The sequence below is a fragment of the Hermetia illucens genome, chromosome 2 (genome assembly GCF_905115235.1).
Source record: "Hermetia illucens chromosome 2, iHerIll2.2.curated.20191125, whole genome shotgun sequence".
Taxonomy (NCBI): Eukaryota; Metazoa; Arthropoda; class Insecta; order Diptera; family Stratiomyidae; genus Hermetia; species Hermetia illucens.
The window spans coordinates 28,771,575-28,790,234 of record NC_051850.1 but is presented as its reverse complement, the minus strand read 5'-3'; the positions used below and the strand labels follow the sequence as shown (position 1 = coordinate 28,790,234).

General features: G+C 43.1%; 1 long non-coding RNA gene across 3 annotated transcripts in view; it reads left to right on the top strand.

Moving 5' to 3' along the window:
* The window catches only part of LOC119648239, a 372,324-nt gene that overhangs the window by 227,034 nt on the left and 126,630 nt on the right, over positions 1–18,660 (top strand). The window contains exons 4-5 of one of the 3 annotated variants that reach the window (XR_005249034.1): positions 17,933–18,080; positions 18,174–18,295. The exons of the other annotated variants lie outside the window; for them this stretch is intronic. This is a non-coding gene — a long non-coding RNA (uncharacterized LOC119648239). Of the gene's footprint in view, positions 1–17,932; positions 18,081–18,173; positions 18,296–18,660 lie in introns of those variants that run through there. 3 annotated transcript variants of the gene reach the window in all.

Sequence of the window (18,660 nt, the reverse complement as noted above, 5' to 3'; positions counted from 1 at the left end):
TCTTTAAATTAACAAAAAATTTCGCGGGAAAAATAAGCCAATTATGCTGTCCCGTACTGTAACAAATTTTCTTTCAAGCAAATTAAAGAAACCACCCAAGACTTATCGAACGGTCCAATTGATACCAACAGCCGAACGCTCATGGATGCTGCAGGATATGTATAACGCTTACTTATTCGAATGTTTTTTTGAAATATGAGAGAGCATAAGGCGGTCCTCCTCACTAAAGGCGAAAGAAATCCCCCCAGGCATGCCGAGCCTCTCTACGCTGGTAAGTTATTTGAAAAAATGCTTAAGTAGCGGCTGGCGAATTTGATTCTAAATTCTGGCAGACCACGATGTCAGGCCTAAAAAATGCACTTTAGGCGCAATCGTAAATCTCATGGCTACAATAGGACAACCTTAATGTTAAAACCACTTCTCGAACGAATAATCCAACTTGTGTCGGTAAACATTGTGTTTAATAGCTTCAGGTGGATTGTGGGGGCTAAAGCATGCTTTTGCAGTCTTTGAGAGTTATCTGGAAGATTGTGTGCTTAAATTTGAGACATATGAAGGCGTGTCGAGCAGAACAAATAACGTCTGCTGTAGCTGAGGGACTCAGCCTCTGAAACATAATGTTCAATGAGATGTCATGTATATAAATGTCTGACAATACCCATCTTGCTTGAACACAAATGTGGGTCCCATAATGGGCTAGATTAGAAGGGAGAGGCAAGATAGGCTTGAAAAAAAAGAATAAGATATTCCAAAGTAACGCCAAAGCGGTTTCGAAATAGAGAAGGGCTGACAGAAGTTGAAGTCATTGCACCTTGTTTTTGTTTTGTCTCTCTGTACCCTGCCTTCCCGAGACCTCGTCAAAGTTTTGACTATCGACAGAAATCTTCAGTTACTATTATTATTATTATAACTTTACCAGGTGTTGGAAGAACCTATGAATTGGCTGGTTTTCGCATGGTTCTATCGCTTACGGTAGAAAGTGAGATCTTTACTTTCATTTGACAATCTATGCTGGGTTGACTAGCTTATACTAGTCGAGGGATTGTCGTGAGTTCCGCTTGCTGTAGCTCCCATTTTTCACTGTCTATTTTGTTGTCCCACTTGGATATGACAACAGTTGTCTGAATACAGAGCCAGTCAGGAGTTTTAAATTTCAGTAAATCTGAAACGAACGTAATAGAGATGAATAAATTTTTCAGGATTCTTTCATTATTCATCATTATATTGTCATTTTGGGGACTAATCGAGGGAAACCCTTGCATGGCATAGTCAAGTCATCCACAGTTGAAATTATTTTGTTCATCTCCATTTTTCCGATTTCAATGGAAAATAACCCAAAAGCTCCCCGAAAAAATGGTGAGTTGGCACGTTTAGCAACGACCTGAAAAGCGCTTAGCTCAATCCAGACCAAGTTTACAACCAGGCTGAGCTTATCAGACAAATAAGAGCTGTAGCAGGTGGCATTCACGGAATACCACATTGTTTGGCAGTTCGCCCAAAGTATATTGACAGTTGTTTATAATCGGTAGGTTTATACGGTCAATAACAATGACTTGGATAACCTTCGTATTGTCTACATTTTTGGTGTCCTTGAAAAAAGTCTATAGGTTAGCTTATCCTCTTGGACTCCTATACCATATAAGCTATTGATTTCTTGGAGGATTTGTTTTAAAAGTAGACAGATTCCACCTCAAGAAATTTATTGAATTCCCAAATATATATTGTTTGTTTCGAAAGAAATTTCCAAGGTTTTATTTTGGATCGGCTGAGACCATTCGATAGGATAAAGAAAAGAATAAGAAGAATATGAGATGTGAAAGCAAAAAAATCCTGATTCCCAGAACTTCTCATTGCAAACTTTCTCCGTCAAAAAAGGAATAATTTTCTCTGAATCGACTTCATTTCAATCGCTCAGAGTTTTATTATCAAGTATTTTCTGCTAACTTAATTATTTCTAGAAGGGTTTCCACAAGCAGTCATAATACTTCGAAAAAAGAAAATTCAAAGACGAACAGTGCAGTTAATACTTTTTCAAGTTCTAATTAACAAGTCCTTGACAATTGCATCCTTAGTAAGCTTCCCATTGAATGCCAATGTTCTCGGAATATAAGATTTTCTTTTTTTAGTCAGGGGATTGCTAAGTGAATGAGGAAATACTGAATGTCATGATTCTCACAAAAGCGGAAATTTCAAGCAAGGGACTCATTTTCTTCAAAGACTCAAAGGAAACTGCAAAGTAAAGGGAAGTTTTATGGTTTTTCACAATTGATTTTTACTTTTTTTCTGGAGGGATTTATTCGTTTGAAAAGGAATCAGTTAGTAACGTAAAATTTCTTTGAAATTTTTTCCTGTTTTTTTGGGGATATCGTAACCGTTAAATTTTCATGTTTGGGTGAATTCCCGTTTGGTAGTTCCAGGAGGATTAAAAGTATTTCTAGTTGAACCGTAGGGTGAATTAGGAGTGTGGACATTAATTATTCTCATCAGTTATTTCCACGCATTTATTACCACCTGTTATCATACCTTTTGTTATTTGCGGCCCCGATCTCTGCATGACAACTCCCACTTACTGATACCTCCGGAAAATTAACGGCTTGCATTTATGTCTGCCACGCCTTTTAATCACGCCCTTCCAGCTGGGAAAATTCAGGAGAATTCCCATCATTTGATGGTTTGTCACTAGTCGGGGTCTTTCAGTGTTAAATCCTCTTTTAGGTACGTTTCGAATGGCATCGAAAAAAGGCCTTGACATGACTATTAATATCGTGAACGTATGCTACTATCCGGTTAGACTTAGTGGAAGCGTCTCTCTGGGGGTGATGGGGATCTCGTAAGTTAGGTTTTTGATCGTTGTTAATTGGTCTAGAGCAATTTTCGTAGTTTAACAACTGTCGATGCGGTTGCACTCCTCATTGTATTGAATTCGCTAGTCAGCTCCATAATTTTCCATCCTAAGTATTCGATTTAATTGGGCTTTTCTGACACATGCGACGAAGTCCACCCTCCGCAGTCATACAGCATCACAGGTTTCATTACTGTTTTGTAAGTCCGTATTTTGTTTTTCCTGTGTAACTTTTTAATTGTCTTTATATGGTGAACTACGTAGGTAGGTATCAGTGTATCTCTTCGAGGAGCCAATTAGGGTTGTGGTGCGCCGTTTTGATGCCACAAACTCCTAAGATCGAGACTACTGTTATGGGAGCAGGGAGGCAGAGTCTAGCCGGCTCAGCTCTTCAGAGTCAGCCCGCAGCATTCACGATGGGAAGCAGCTCTTCCACCTTGTAGCTGGAAATCTCTCTGAGGTCCCCAAGGCACGGTTCACTCAGTGTCTGTAGCCTGACTCTCAGTGTCCATAGCCCCGCCCCCTCCCTCCTCACTTCGGCAATGCGAATAGTAGGGTATGTCGAGCCTGGGGACGTGGTCCCTATGGGCCAGGGCCCCGTGCACACCACCGTGATCTTGTGTCCATTAGCACGTGTTTGGCACAGGAACTCGGATCGGATTTTGTTATAAGCGGGGGTCCGCGGCCGTTAAGTAGTGTGAGTAGATTCCGCCCATGACAGTCGCCAGGGGGATACCGACTGTATCCGTCGAGGGACTGCCAAAAGCAGAGTCCCGCCTGGCCAATCCTTTAGCCCGCTCATTCGCCTCTATGTTCCCACGATCGGGAACGCACACGAGAGTGACCTTGAGCGTGCTGGCCAGACTGTTCATCGCCTTTCTGCATTGCCCCATCAGCCTGGAGGAAATCGTTGCTGAGTACAGGCCCCCAATGGCCGCTTGGTTGCCGATCAGAATAATTATTTTACGCTTAGGGTTTGGATCATGCCCCCGTCAGCAATAGGCTTCCATTACCGGCAGTCTTCCGCTTGGAATATACTGGCGAAACCTGGGAGACCATACGACTCAGATACACTGTGTGTACTCAAGAAAACTCCCTATGGCTATCGTGGAATTATATTTTGCGCAAAGGACATTATGGGGCGAGGTTAGGATCAATATGGTTTCTGCTGGGTTGAGCAGTACCTCCGCCTCTCATCTTTCAGTAGGGGCTATCTTTAAGATTGGAATACGAGATGATGACCGGATAAGTGTGGCACTAAGATAAAAATCGTGAACATCTAGGATTGAAGCTGAATCAAGCGTTGGGGTTCGATTTATCTGTTACGTTTGGGGAACAGTTTGCCTTCATGAGTAAGATCGTGTTAGTTTATTTCTTTCCTCCGACATCACCGTTTCGATAGTTCTGTTTTTATAATTCAAGACAATCTTCTTTGGAGAGGCAAATTGCTAGGACACCTTATGTTTTTTGGAAACTGAAGTAGGACTACAGGAGTATGAAGAAACACAGCCACGTTTCTGAACAATGCAAGCAAACATCGGCCGAGACCTTAGCATTTTCACATTTCGGCACGGCTTTTAATACGAGTGGTAGGCCTTCCTTTATGGTTGGAGTAATGCTGGCTTTTTCCGAATCGAGTGGGAATTCCAGCGATATAAACTGGACACAACCCTAGTGAAGTGACATGGTGTAACTGTGTAACTGGTCTAACTCTCCTTTGCGGCACTGCGCTTTTGTACTCTGGAAAGCCAAGTGGTAGCCGACGTTAATCCGGTGTCAGTTTGTTACTAACGACTACCCCTAGGCGCGCCTGTTGACTGAAAGCCGGTTCTTGGCAGGATCTTGACTGCTAGATTCCAGCCCAGCTGAAGGGGTATCACAATTGTACACCATGCACCAATGGAGGTTTGTAGTTCAGGGCACACCTCCTAAAAGTGACATTGTGATCATGACCGGCAATCGGAATATTAGGGTGGGTTCTGAAACACCTTGTTCTGGCATATAATGGGAAGCCACGGTTTTGGTGACCGTAGCGAGCGTTCCGGAGTTCTGCAGCTTCCACCGCCCCGTCATTGGTGGAACATTGTTCCAACACAGAGCTTGCTATATGGCCATTTGGGTTTCAACTGACCAATATCGCACGAACATTCAGATTGATCACTTTTTTGAACGGCAGCATATTTAGGAGTTATCTTCTGGATGTGTATAACAAGAATGGCGTTGACATCGGCATCGGAAGGCGTCATCATCTTAACGGTCTACCTTGCTTGCGTATTGTGTATGCTACTTCTCGCAGGGCTGGAGAGCTGCTATCTCCCAAGTTCATTATCGGCCGCTTGGATTATCCAGCTGTCTCTCAACAGTAGGAGACCTATCTTGCTGGTCAGATGACAAGTAAACTAAATAGCCCGTTCTATAATGAGCATCGGGCTGTCATCAAAAATGTTCTTTTCTCGGATGTCAAGCAGGTTGTTTCTGATGGCTACCGCAAGGCGCGCTCTTTTCGCCTGCAAATCGGTTTCTGACAGATTTCTAACTGGAAGATTCCAGAGATTTGCGGTATAGAGGAGAAAGATTCTTTCTATTAGCAATTACGCACAATTCAGGGGAGGCTTTCTAAAGGCTCTGACAACACCTTGCTTGGACATGTGATGGGAAAACATGGTCTTGCCGATCGTTACTATAATGGTGAGAGATTTGGGGATTTCAGCAGCTTACAACGCCTCGTCATTGATGGCACAATGTTCGAGCAGAGAGCCTGCTATAAAGTCGGTTGGGTTCCAACTGATTCACATGGTACGAGCAATCGGATCGACCACTGATCGGCAATAGATTGAGGAGTATTTCTTCGAATGTGCGTAACAAGAGACATGCTGACATCGGCCTCGAAAGGATTCATCATCTGATGATCGATTATGTTCGCTTGCGTGTTGCGTCCGCCATTTCTCGCAAGATTATAGATGAACGGCAGATATACTCAGTAACTCGCCTGAGGATGTCGATGAGCACTGGGCTGCCATTAAAAAATGTTTTTCTCCCGGATACTGCGCAGGTCTTCAGCCTCGTCCCGAAGGACGTTATAAAATCTGGCTGCGGAATCGTGGAGGCGAGTCGATGAACGGAGGAGATTGAAGGCTGTATTGACTGCTGCGAGTGACGACGGTGTTACCCCGAACTCCGATATCATGCCAAATCCCGGAAGTTGAGCGTAGTGTGCACCCTGACAAAAGGAAATTCGCTATTGCGGTAATCAAGGAAGTGAAGGACGATTCAATCAATGTACTGAAACGGAGTAAAGTCGCTGGACTTGGTCCCCGCAGAGCTATTTATCACTGCAATTTCAGTTACTGTAGATCTACTACTTCCACTCATACGGAAATTTTGGGAATTTGAGACCGTTTCCAGAGGCTGGGAGAAGAAAATGATCTTCCGTTTTGAGTGCAAGTGGATCTCCGCGCTCTCTGCTGTCGCAAAGATTATAGCTTAGATAATCTCGGAATCCATCAAAAATCATTTCGAAAGCTTGATGGACAGAGAGCAGGCTGGTTTCTGCTCTGGATTCTCTTGTATTAACCACATCAGCACCCTGCGGATCATTTCGAACCAGTACGCATAGCTTAGATTTTCACTTCACCCGCTTTTCATCGATTTGAGAAGGCTTTCAACAGTGTGAATAGGGAGTGTATGTGGAACGCCCTAGACAGGAGGCACATTCCAGAGAAACTAATAGCTATAATATTATCCGAGCGGCATATGATGATGAAAAATGCCACGTGCTGCACCGAGATAAAATCTCAGAGGAATTTTAGGTCCTAAGCGGAATCCACTAGGCCTGGATCTTGAGACCGGTATTATTTCTGCTTGTTATCGGTGACATTCTTCATACTGCCTTGTCCAGAGGACGTGGAAGAGTTCAATGGACTATGACATCTTTCCTCAGACACCTGGGCTACTGTGATGAGACCTGTTTGCTCTCTCACCAAGTCATGGACCACTGCCAGTAGAGTTAACTGAAGACAAACAACAAAATCAGGATTCCCAGTCATCGTACTCTCCTTACATATATTAATGGGCAGAGTATCGAAAGCGCGTATCAATTTGTAAAGCTAGGAAGCGTCACTGCTGTCGATAGTGGTACCGAACTGGATATAGTCTGACGCATTAACAGCGCTATATCCATTTTCGGTGCTTTGATTAAAATCTGGAAGTGCAGTTATCTCAAGAGGAAGATCAAGTTGAGGATGTCCTATGCTAGTGTTAACTGACGTGTAGGTGATAAAACATAAATACTACTTTTCGTTAATTTCTAAATCTCCGGTGATACAACAATGCTGGTATGGATCCTGTAGGATGGAAACGTTTTTCATTCAGGACTTTCCCTATCTCGAACCAATTACAATCATGCCATTGGGAAAAAACTATCGCCATACATTCGATTTGGTACCTTGGTTCGCTTTGTTTTGACTGCAATGAGGAGGTTCAAACTTTAGAATTCTATGTCAGCGATAGGCAAAGCGCGCAAGATCGGTCCTAACATCTCTCGGATCTGAGGGACAGGTTTTAATTAGTAGATCAACAAGAGAGAATCAACTGATTTTTTTGGATAAGAGGAGGCTTTTTACAGTCGCTAGAGTCACGCAGCTTTTTCAAGAAAAATTCTAGCATCGCTTTGACGGTAACTTTCCTGAATAAATCCAAATCCTTCTAGGTGGTCGCCATCAACTCGATCGAGGGTTGGTAATGCCGGGAGGGAGATGCAGACTTCAAGAATACCACTTGGACCTGTTGAAAGCACTAGTCGTTGACATCTTGGAAGACGTTATTTGATGCTGGACGACTTTGTTCAACATATTGCGATAGACCGTGCCACTACTGTTCACCACTTTTTCATAGAAATAGATTTCTGTTGCTCCGTGGTATGACACACCCCATCAGACCATCGCTAAGGTGAGGTGATGACCACGTTAAACAGGCGGAGCTTCTTCGATAGCATCATAACAGTTTCGTGCCTAGAATCTGGGAATACTCATTTTTCGCAAATCAAAAGTGGGTTTTGTACCTTTCCGACGTGGTTTTTAAGTCTATCGGTTAGTAAATGACTGACACACCTGCAATGAGTAAGTGTACATAGCCACGTGAAATACGACTTCAAGTATATCTTTTCGACGTTATATGTTCTGGCTTACGGACAAAGATCTTCCTTTGGAGAAAAATTAATAGATGAAAGGCTTGAATTGGGTTATGAAGTTTTGTCTGTACATTCTTCCACATTAGTATTTGATTTCCTCTAGGGAGTTGGGAGAAAAAAAAACGTTTTCCACGCTCTCTTTCTCTCCAATTTTATCGAATAATAGTTTTCCTGGAAATTCGGAAAATATAGCGAAGAATTTAGCTTTCGGCTGTCGAGACCTCCACGTACAAGTACCTATCATACCCTTACCACTGAGAGAATAATATTAAATTCAGATTATCCTGGGAGCTGAACTGAAACTGTATCTGAAATCTCAACTTTCACTCCCGGCACTGAGCACTAGAAGTTATATCTGAATCTCATTTTAAATCGGATATTTCACAAGGATATGTCTGAATGCTGTTCAGTTAAAACTTTCCCATAGATCTGGGCACGTGGTCTACGGAAAATTGCTTCTGGAAACCTTCCTCCTGTTTCGGCTACAGAACATGGGGATGCAGACGTACATGAGCCACATTCACTCATGCACACAGTGATATTCTCCTTTCAGAGCTACTACCGCAGGATCCGGTTGCTTGCATTGTTTATTACGGCAAGACTTTTTGCAGTATTTTATGTTTGCGGGAAAATCCGGTGATTGTAGGGTAACATAGGAAGCAGTTTTCATGGAGCTTTTCAGAAAAAAACGAGTGGAATAAAGGACCAGAATGCATTAAGCCAGAAACTCTCATTTTCGAATTGTTGAGCCTGAGTTTAGTGAGTCGTTCAATTTTTTTATGAATGTAGACAGTTGTCCTCTCTCTGGATTCTGCATAAATTCCATGCATATGCAGAATGCTTGCTGGCTGAGCATCAATGAACAGTGCATGGGGTCTGCGGAAACGCCAACCAATCCATCAGACAAGCGAATAACAATTGAATCGCCTGGGCTTGACGTATTATCGGTTAAATAAATATTTACAGTAACTGCGGAAAATGCCGGGATTTTTCCTCATATTTATGTTTTCTGCTGTTTTTATTCCAAACAAGGGGACGACGCTGGTTAACAAATTGTGGATATTGCAATGCATAATCGTGGATCCTACATAATGCAGCATTGACCGCTCTTGGCTTGGTTTGCATGGCTGGTTCTATTCAAACTCTAGCGGAGCCCACATTGCCCGGCTGGTCCCCTCGTCCCGGTATTCTTTTTTTCTGCATATGTGCAATTTATATGCTTGCAATATGCGATATGCCAGGCGATATGCACTTAACTTGTAAATATTGCACACACATCATTTGGATACGTGTGCTATATTGTACCGAGCCTGTTCCGCAGGTTACCTTCCTTTCTTCCCGGCTGCATTGGGTTGCAGCGAAGGAGCCTTCGGTTGCATGCTTCCTCAATGCTCTCCCATTCTGAGGCCGGAGTTCTTTGGCTTCAGCCAGCACACATTGCACTTACAACGCTTGCATGCATGCTGGCATAACAAACGACGACAGGTGAGCTTCTATTGCTTTCTTTTTTGATTGAAAATTGCACACGACTGGAGAAACCTGTTTGCAAAATTAGTTTTTCTCCGCATGAAAAGATGCCAGGGAAAAAGTCACACTGAATGCTTGTTACGGTATTTTAAATGCAATTAATGTGCAAATTAATGACTTGGTGCGGTATCTCACGGCAGATTTCATGCTTTTGGTCCTTTGCCGAGATAATTTGATGAAATGGTAATTGTTTCCGCTGAGAGAGCTGTGCATAAACTTGGAGGTTTACGGAAGACTTAACGACTCTTATCATGGGACCCTCTGTTTGCTTGCCCGTTTTTTCTTAGTGCACAGCAAGCTTATATCCTAAGTAGTATTACCTCAAGCAAGCTACTGATTAGGCCGATAAGCCAAGCAGTCTTATTACAAGTAATAGTTGGATGCCCTGCCGTTCGTCGGCTACAATCCAAACCCCATAGTCATTTGAACAGGGAGGAAATCTGTACCGCTCCGGTCTGCCATTAATGTGTCTCGCATGCGGAGCTGTGTTTAGCTTCCTATTTTAATGAGCCATCATAAATTTTAAGGACCTAATATATTAAGCAACGAGTCAACACACGGCTACATTAGGGGCGCTTATTGAATCCCTTACATGTTGTGTAACAACGCACCATGGAGGGAAGGCTGAATGTTCCATTTAATGGATTTAATGCGAGTATACAATGAAGCAGTCAAGCTACGACTGAGAATTTGTTTATTACTTGCACGAGAAGGTAGGGTTATACCGCAGGCAGGACCGCCTGGTGGTCGATATGGCAGACACGAAACGTAACAAAGGTGTTCATATTGCGTTTATTTCAGTTCTGTAGTCACAAAAATTTCGCCCCTTGGTCGGTCAGCGGCATCTCATATGCACAGTGGGTATTCCTTTCTAATATGATTCATGATTATATCCCTAAAACAAAAAATGCTGACTCGGTGGACGTCATAATTGAGCCGTATATGAAATGAGTCCTACACGTGGATATGTGCCTGAGATTTAAATCTACCCCCTGAGAAGGGAAAATGTTTCAAGTGTAATGCGTACATTTCAACTCCACGAAAAATGAGTTGTGGTAATTTTGAGGCTTTGTTCACTTTGAATTTAAGGATATTAAGTTTTTCGTCGACTTCTTGTCCTAGCTTTGCTTAAAGGTAGCGTCTACTATATCGAAATAAGTCCTTTATTTGCAAGGTAGGGTTCTGCGGTGTCGAGGTCCATGTGCCCAATATTTTTTCGTGATTTAGACGCTAGATGACAATTACTGGATAAAACAAAATTTTATCCAAATCGGTTTATTGCCAGCTTTTCTTTTTATTTTGAAGAGATGGAAATTTTCAAAAGGCTCTGGTGTGGACACGCCAGAAGGTGGGATTTTTACACACTAAAACCACTCCTGACTCTCTCCTACCCCGTTGAACCACCTTCAGGTATTCTCCTTCCATCTACTGGCAGGGCAGATTTCTCCTGCTTTTCGTAGTTTATCCTGGATTGCTGCGATCATGGGACTGATCGCATTCTAATTCTTCTGGGAAGCTACCATTCTCCGAATAAAATTTTTCGGTGACAGCACTTTACCTATAGTTTCCTCTGGGTTCCTCCTTTCTTCTACGAACTTGGGATATTGGAAGAATACGTGCGTTGCCTCCTCTGAGACTCTGTTGCCATTTGGACTACCAGGTGAGGTGTCCAATTGACCCTAATGCAGGTATTGACGATAATTTCCACGGCCAGCAAAGAATTGGGTGAGATTATAATTGATCCCTCATGCTTTCTCTCCTGCCACTCCCTAATGGCAGGGATGAAATTGGAAGTCCATCGGTCCTTTTTTTAATGGTCCCATCGCTTTTACCATCTGCTTATGGATCTCTCCCTTTCGGCTTTTTTACCTGCGATAAGGGAGAGATGGATCTAGTGTTATAAATGTTCATCATTTCGGTCGCTAGGATGTCAATCGGCATCATTCCCGAAATGATGAACGCTGCATCATCTGAGACGGTCCTAAAGGCAAAACACACCCTTAAGGCTGTTCTTCTGCAAACCGTACTCAGTTTATGTGCATTGCCTAAAACATGCAGCGCTTTTTCCTAAACTCTAAGTGCATAGAGCATGATGGAACTCACCACCCTGACTAAGAGCAAGTATGCCGCGGTTCTCCTACGTTCGGCACCATCCTCGCCAGAGTCATACTCTTGGTGGATGTTTTTTCACAAATATGCTGTATATGCTGCTTAAAATTTTCCGTCTATTATCACCCACAACTATTTGCTGGTCACCTTGGAAATGATGAGACGATCCCCGATTCTAATGCAGGCGTAATTTCTTTTGCGGTGCTTAGTGACCGCCTCCGTCTTTTCCTTCGCGAGTGCTAGTCCAGAATTCTCTAACCAAGCCTTAAAAACATTGATTGTTTCGCTGAGTACAACTTAGCATCCTCGAGATGCTTTGCGACCACAACCAGTGCTATATCGTCGGCGTAACCCAACACTGCGGCCTCCTCCGAAACCGAAATTTTAAGTACCACATTATATGTGACATTCCATAGTAATGGGCCCAGTACGGAATCCTGTGGGACACTCGCGGAGACAGTGTACTCCTTGCGTCCATCATCGGTATTATACCAGAATGTCCGCTCTTGCAAGTAGCTACCGATAATAACGGCGAGGTAGGTGGGAACGCCAATCCTCGCCAGATACTTCCGTATAAGGTCCCAATTGGCCGAGTTGAATGCATTCCTCACATCCAGGGTGACCACCACACAATATTTGCTGGTACAACCCCTTCCGTGAATTGAATTTTCGGCCAAGCCAGTAACCATTTTGATGGTATCAATAGTTGATTTGGCTTTACGGAACCCATACGGCCAATCTGAAAGACCCCCTTGGCTCTCGACGGCTGGGGGTAATCTATTATAAATAACCCACTCCAATATTTTCCCTATAGTGTCTGGAAGACATATGGGTCTATAGGAGGTCGGTTCCCCTGGAGGTTTGCCAGCCTTAGGCAGCAGCACCAGCTTCTGCCGCTTCCACGGTGCAGGAAATATATCCTCGGACATGGACGTTTCGAACAGCTCCGTGAACATATCCGCGAATCATTTGATTCGCTGGTGACTGGTGGAATCGACGTCACATTCAGATGACGCTGGAAGGTGTCAGTACCCCCAGTACTTCGAATGTCAGTATCATATATCATACTAAAGTGAATGTTTTGTCAAATTAAATGCATAAAAAGTACGAGCTAGGTGCAAATGGGAAATGCACAAAACCCTTCATACCTGAAGCTCACTAAAACTACTCCCAGTCTCTCCTACCTCTTTCCTCTCGGAATCGCCGCAAAGAATTACTTCGCGAGGTAAACTGGGCTTTGCACGACGAAGCCTTCCGTTCTTAGCGACCTACTTGTGCGTTTCGCTTTTCCGAGTTCCGATATTCAGAGAGTCTTCCAGGCTCCTCTCTTCACCATTCCAGGAATTGCGTCAGGTGGTAGTTAAGCGTATCTCACTTGCCAGAATGTCTATCGTCTGAGATTATCCTGAAGGTGCTGCACATCCTTAGTGGCACTAAGCGGTAAATCATGTTTATCCTCCTACGATCGTTCCTACATGCTAGGGCTTTCTCCTAGATCGTGTTGCGTATCATGGTAGAGCTGACCACCCCGCTCACAAGGAATCTGCAGTTGCATCTTATACTTCCAATGTTAGACATCATCCGTGCTAATGATACGAGGTATAATCCAGGCGCCCCTTGAAATTGATTTTTGCGTCAATCATCATCCCATCTTTCCCTGCGGTTGCTATTTAAGACCGCCTCTGTCTATTGTTTCGCAATGTCAAACTGAATCATCTTCAGTCACGCGTTTTGGTGCTGATGGTTTTGTTAGCGTGCACTAGCACATCTACAGGTTGCTTCACGACGAAACCACGGTGCAACATCAATTGCAGAACATGGTGTTTTGAGGCAGCTTCAAAACCAGGTCTGAGGTGTCGATCCTTGATTGAGGTTGATCAAACCAAAATTGTCGTTTTAACAGGCCATCGCTATATTCTATGATAGGGAAAAATCTATTGTAGATGATCCTTTCTAGAATTTTTCCTACTGTGTCTACAAGATAAATTAGGCTATATGATGATGGACGTTCCGGTTGCTTATTTAGCTCTTCCTCTTCCATCGAGCAAGAAAAATCCCTTCTACCATGCATACGCTGATAAACCAGTCAGGTCTAACAGTGGGTTTAGGAGTTCTATCGGGAACAGCATCCGTCAAATCTCTTCAAGTTGCAGGTGTGGAAGACATCAAACGCTCGTATATTTTTTACACTCCGCTTTATGCCGGGGGAAGACCGTCATCAGTATATCGAGTGTTCACCCCCTCATCCTCTTCATAACAACTCTCCACGCTGTTCGCCAGAGGTTTTGGTCTGCCTATGGAAAAAGTTCCTTTAAGCATTCTTATTTACTGGTGCGTATAGCATATTTAAGTCTACCATGATGATTCGCATATACATCCCGTTTCTCATCGTGATCTGGTCTTCCTCTAGGCCATTAACAGATTCGCAATTTCCTCATTCTCGATCTGCAGGAAAATTGCCTGATGGTCGTTATGAGGGCAGTGTTCACTCACAAGCCAAACGATTCACTTCACCACTGCGAGAGTAGGTCCTGCGCTGTCTCGCAATAGTCGAGGTTGATTTGTGTTAACCTCACTTCTTTATTGCATCCAATGCTCTCCGCAATACATGGCATCTACATACTACTGCTTGCGGTTTTCAACTCTGCTTCAGCTTTTAAGCTTATAGTTGGCGTTGATGTGTCGTCAATATGGGCCGCCGCTTTTTTGAAGGTCCATCCTGATGATATAGGCGTTTGTCATATCACCTTTTTTAGAAATAATAATCAATTCGGCCCGTAATTTCCATTTACGTGCCACGCTTTTCTTTCCGCCAACTTTGGTCCATGCTGAAGAGAGTGATCGTTAATTCGTCCGTATTCGGACACTATTTCTCTGCTTGGTTCTCCCACTGTGCTGTTCCGTATTCATTATTATGATTACCGTCCTTCAGCGACGCCGACTTCGGGGAAGGTCGCAGGGTCGTCGAGCTTCGCCTAAGTAGATCAAGCACTAGTTCCTGCAGCATCCCCCGACCAGGTATAGCCATCTCGTTGTGAGCCGACGTCTGTTAAGCATCCTTACATGTCTTTCCAACTAGTTTCGACGAAGTTCAACCAGGAAATAGATGACAACTGCTAGATGGAGGGTTAAGACTTTAATGAGTAGGTAACGATGTGCCAACCGAATTGTGACAGGATACCCACAGGGGTGAGCTCTGCCGTTGTGAAAACACACTGTCAGCGTTGCCCTCTTTTTGTTTTGAATGGCCCCCGTAGTTTTTCCAGGGTCACCCAAAGGAAAGCAGAGTTAGGCATAAACTCGAACGATATTATACTATTTCTGTCCCTGAATAAAGTTGTCTTCACTTGAATTTTCTTGGCTCTGGCGAATTTGACAATATCGAAGTGACCATTTTATTTTATTTCCCACGCAAACACACAATGATACAAATGTTCTCTCAAAATCATGACAAGGATAGCCTTACTAACATCAAGGATCCATTTGTACATCTCATGAATGGCCACATTTCAATGTCGAAGCTGTTTCTCATGGTCATTCATAAGTCCGTCCTTGAGCTCTATGGTCCGCTATTGCATGCTTTTGACTTTACAGAACTGACGATGAATGCCAATGTCATTTGTTTGCGATTCCTCTGGGTAGCGCTAAGAATGCAGAGCTCCGATTTTCTGTGTGACAAGTTTATAACCAAGTCCCTCCGGATTTCCATTTCCCTTGTCAACTAGGGGCAGTCAGCAGCGAACTTTACTTTTGTCTATCACCCTACGTAGTTTCCTTGGAATGTTGGCGTGGATCCGGTGTTTAAAACGTCGAGACCGGTTCTCACCGCTATTTCTAGGTTTCATTTCCCTTTGTAGCCTGGCTGAGGCACCGTCCATTCTAGCGCCCTGACATAGAATTCATCCCCAACCAGGATACACTCCTCCGTGGCCGATACCAATGTCAATAGCAATAAAAAAACGTACCACTGCACATAATTCGCGCTAGGCGGGAGCTGCTGAGAGACACACGTTTAGGGCAAAGTTGGAAAGGGTCTGTATTGTATTAAATTATGCAAGTGACAGTTTCGAAAGAGTATCGCTACAAAAGGAGTATTGAGCTTGAGGGCGACACGTCGTTGCGAACCCAATTGCACGAACATTTCCCTCCGTTTTGTCAAACTTCATCCGGTTTCAGAACCTCCCAAAACATAATCATGGATGGCTTGGATTCGACACTTGTCTAATACAAATTCCATCCGAATATCACGGCTGAACATGTATATTATTCGCAACAGACTTTTAAGTGTGTCAGCTCACACTTAACATGGCCTACGTTCAAAATTACGTCCTATAGCATCATTCAGTAGTCGTCAAAGAGGGTTCAGTGTCATGCAAAACCAAAGGAGACTCAGCGAATCCCCCTACAAGATGCCTCTCCGTATACAGATGGGTTCTAAGGCGTTAGCACCCTCCGATGTACACACTGATAAGCTGGTATGCCAACCTTCCATGAATGCCGCCAAGGACTTAGTTTGGGATCAATACGATACAGATGTAGGACCATTAGTCAGGTATGCGGTACGAAAGCAACTAAAGAGGTTTCTTTGGCCTCTAGTTACTTGTCCTACTCCTACCGACTCGATAATGAGTTGCTCTTTGCAACTCCTTCACCCAACTTGGCAGCCCTTCTGCTCCTCGGACAGAATGTTGTTGGTCACGAGGTGCGTATTGATCCTTCCACTAATAATGGACGTTAGAAATTTGCAGAGGGTTAGTAAGCAAGTAATCGGCCTTGTGTCCGTGATGCTCTGCACCGTATCCTTTTTTGGGATAAGGTAGGTAATTCCCACTATGAAGAAGGGTGGAAATTCCTCCGGCCAACTAATGATATGATTTATGCTATGGCCAACCGACTGTGTACGTTGGTAATTTTTTTATACCAGAAATTCTGGAGCCGATCCTGACCAGGGCCTCTCTGGTTCTTCGAACTGTTGATGGCTCGTTAAACTTCCTCTTCGGTAACATTCGTAAAATTCATGCCAGGCGTAGTGGCATGGCGGGTGCTTTCGGCAGTGCCTCGGTATGCTGGGCGGGCAACCCCCAAAGCCTCAATAGGAAGGACGAAATCCTCCAGGGTTTTCTAAATAGGAACTTCTTGATTTTGCTATATATAAAACTATTCTAGTTGTGTCCATAAAAGATATCAGTTAAGGAAGAACCGAGGGCTCTTCCCATTGTCAACTATAAGGGCTCCAACTAGTTTTTACACTCCATATCCGAATGAATAGTGGAGCTTTGTCAATTTAGTTCAAATCTGAGCACTTACTCCTAAAAGATACCTACCCGGTCATGAAAACCCAATGAGGCATTTTTTAATTAGAAGTATAGCAGACTCGTTCATTTACCTACTATCTTTTTAAGGTATTTAAACAAAGTAACGAATTCCCTTGTCACTTTTTCAAATTAATTGGAGAATACCACTCAAGCATAAACGCTAAGGGTTCAACAGTGGGAAGGAGCGATCAATTGTCATTGATAAAATTACGTAAAATACCAAGTAGTGGAGTTGTCCCGTGTTATCACTGTCAATCGATGTATTCAATGGTGCGTGTTAACAAAACCGAAAATACAGCCCCGCTGGACTCTTGCAGTTTGCAAAGGATTGCATCCCTCAGGACTGTGTATTCTTCATAATCAACTTATCCAAAAAGGAAGAAAGGTGAACGAATTCATCTTCTTTCCTTTTGTCACCATTCATCAAAATCACCTTCGTCAAGCCTTGGTTCAAATCCTGGAATGTGCAGACCATCTGCAATTGCCATATTCCTACCTACTTTTTCCTTAGAAATGACACCACCCCACTAGTCTTGCTAGATTAACGTTGTTACGTAACTTTTTCGAACAAGGCCGCACCGTTGAACGTGTGTTAGACATGGTTTCAAAAGGATCCTTTTCAAAGAGACGGCAGTACTCGTATTAGACGTAAATTGAAAAACTCTTTTCACTCGTTTTTTCAATTGTTTATGTTCAATTTAAAGTTTGGCGGTATTGGAGCTCGTTCCATTTGTTACAGAAGAAAGGATAGCGAGATAAATCAATTTCATCGAATACGTTACGAAATCCGTTTTGCCACATAAAGGTACAACTGAATGGATATTTTCGTGTCTATGCCGTTACTCGATATTATTTCCTCTCCACCATTTCCTATCCTTTTTCTGTGTCATATGGAACATCCTGGCTTCTGTTGTAGAGGTACCTGTTTTTCGAGATGTCAAGTTTTCACAGATAGACAAGCCTTTTTCAAGTTCGAAGCTGTTGAAATGCCTATTGCAATGGATTAGGCGAGTTCTAAGGACGAATGGTATCCGGGAGATAGGCGGGTGTAACAAGATGAAATGAAAAGCACTCAACGTGATACGAAAAATGGTGGGAAGTATGTGTGTATGCTTTGTGTGTTTTCCGGTCTTATCCTTTCCTTTTTTCATTTCTATTGGATTGAAATTTATGACCGTTTAAATTCTTTTAGGTGTGTAACGCCAGATGATATTGCAAATGGGCGGATAAGATGTAATGTAGATATCTATTCCTCAATAGGATGTTTGAATCTTTTGGAAATGGGCGAAAATAAGTTTTCTTGTTTATGAGGCGTAATGTGATTTGATGTAATACGGTTCAAAATAAATCTCATTGAATTGTGAATTTTTTACTTTATATACATATATTCCAATATTGCAGACATAGATCCTGTTCCGATTGTTGTTTTCCTTTTGCCTGGAGCTTCTTTAAGAAGCCATCACCCAATTGGTAATTCTGTTCCTTTTTTCTCGCAAACTTGCCAGAGGAGATTTGGAAGAGTTAAACGCTTAGATTCCTTTGAAAAGCCCGAAATAAGTCGGTCTCGGGGCGGCCTTTTTGGGAGCGTTTCACTAGATACTTTGGAATCAACGTTCTTTATTCGAATATCGCTGAATATTGTTGTTGATTTGAGTTATAAGATGCATATTTCTTACGAT